Raw genomic sequence first — 1,940 nt, 5'->3', positions numbered from 1 at the left:
TAAGAATCCATATAAAGTATCTTGAGTTAATGATGATATTAGTTTGTTGGTTAAAGAGCAGGCAAGAGTTGATTTTCAGATTGGTGAATACAAGGAAAGTGTTCTATGTGATGTTTTACCCATGGAGTGTAGCCATATCTTACTTGGTAGACCATGGCAATATGACAACCGTACACTCTACAATGGTAGGGAGAACACTTATACTCTTGAGAAGAATGGAGTACAATATACATTGTTGCCCATGAGTGAGGATGTTAAGGGTAAAGGTAAGATTGTGATGTTTGGTAAGAAGACATTGGTTCAAGCCAAGGAAATTGAAACAAAACCTACACAAGAGAAGGTAGACCACAAGGATAACATAGGGGTAATGATTGGTTCTATTTGGTGTCCTACTAAACCCACTTAGATCAATACACCTATTATGAAAAGTTATCCAAATCAGAGTGTTATAGAGAAGCCACATGAACCAAGCCAACCGGTTCAAGTTTCTACACATGCACATACCGGTTGCCTACCAATGGGAAAGTTCTTTTCTGATCCTTATTGTGTGAATTGGATTGCAGGTTCTTATCCTTTTTTTTGTTGTAGGATATCAAATGATTCAAGGTCCCTTTCATGATGGATACTCATGGGGCATTTGTTCTTTTCCAAGGGGAGTATGATGCAGGAGCACCTCATCCTTTCAAGGGCCCATATGTGGGGCATGATTTAGTTTATTTTTGTTTTGTTCAAATAAGGTCTATTTAGACCCAACATGATGTAATAAGGCCAATAGTGCCAATAAAATGTAAAGGTTGAGTCAGTTGAGTCATATGTCCTGAAAATTGTCAAATTGCTCACATAGGGCCTAGTGGTCAAAACAAGTCAAAATGGCAATATCAAGGTTGTGGGGAGTATTTTGTGTCATTTTTAATGTTAGAACATGTAATTTAACCTATTTGGGGTATTGGATGATCAAGAAGTACAATAAACCAAAATTTGTCAAAAAGCAAGAAATGATGTCAATGCAACTTTTCAAAGTTGCTTGACAACATTTGCAAAAAGCTTAGTTTTGGGTGGTTATATTTGGTTGGTTGGTTGGAAATAATTATAACTCCATAAATATGGTGAAATAAATCCTCAAAAATACTTAGTTTTTAAATTGAAGTTTTTGGCAATAATAGTAAATGGTTTCCTTGCACATTCTGTGTTTTTCCTGAACTTTCCTCACATTCAGTCTGCAATTTGTTAGTTTTCACCATTTCTATGCATTGAAGGTTCATTAAAATGGTTTGAGGGTTTAATAATATTAAATTACCTTTCATTTCCTTCAGGTTTCATGTCATTTGGTATTGTTTTGGCAAAGATACAATAAGTTTTCTAAAAATTGTCAAAACCCAGAACTGAGGCAAACCGAGACAAAGATAATGCTATATCTTTTTGTTCCTGGTTGATCAAGCCACAAAAATTGGTGTAAACATGTAATATTATGTATATTATCATTCCATTATTTTTTTAGGGTTCCATGATAGGTTTTCACGTGGTTTGAGGCATGAAAGTGACTGAAAACCTGCCCCAGGAAGATTTGACTGTCATAAGAAAATACAGTCCCGATACGGGGTCAATATCTCAATATTTAACCATTTGATCTTTCTAATTTTTTTATATGTTCTTCATACCAAAGTTTTCTAGAGTCCCACTAGAGGGATCGACAAAATATGTCCAATTGAAAACATTATTCATCTCTGAGTGCGCATGTGTCAAAGAGGCCAGTAAGTTTTTGTTTAATAATAATCTTTTGTACATGTTGAGGGTTGGATCAGAGTACATGGTGTTTGATAATTAAGGGTTTATATGATTTTTGAGAGGGTGTGTGGAAGTCTCAAGGCCCTGTAGAAATTTATGGTATCCTTCAAACAAACTTAAACTCCATGGTGCAAGAGCACCTCATCCTTTCAAGG

This window comes from Cryptomeria japonica, chromosome 6, assembly GCF_030272615.1.
Source record: "Cryptomeria japonica chromosome 6, Sugi_1.0, whole genome shotgun sequence".
NCBI lineage: Eukaryota > Viridiplantae > Streptophyta > Pinopsida > Cupressales > Cupressaceae > Cryptomeria > Cryptomeria japonica.
The sequence above is the reverse complement of the archived record's forward strand: the minus strand, read 5'-3'. Positions refer to the sequence as shown.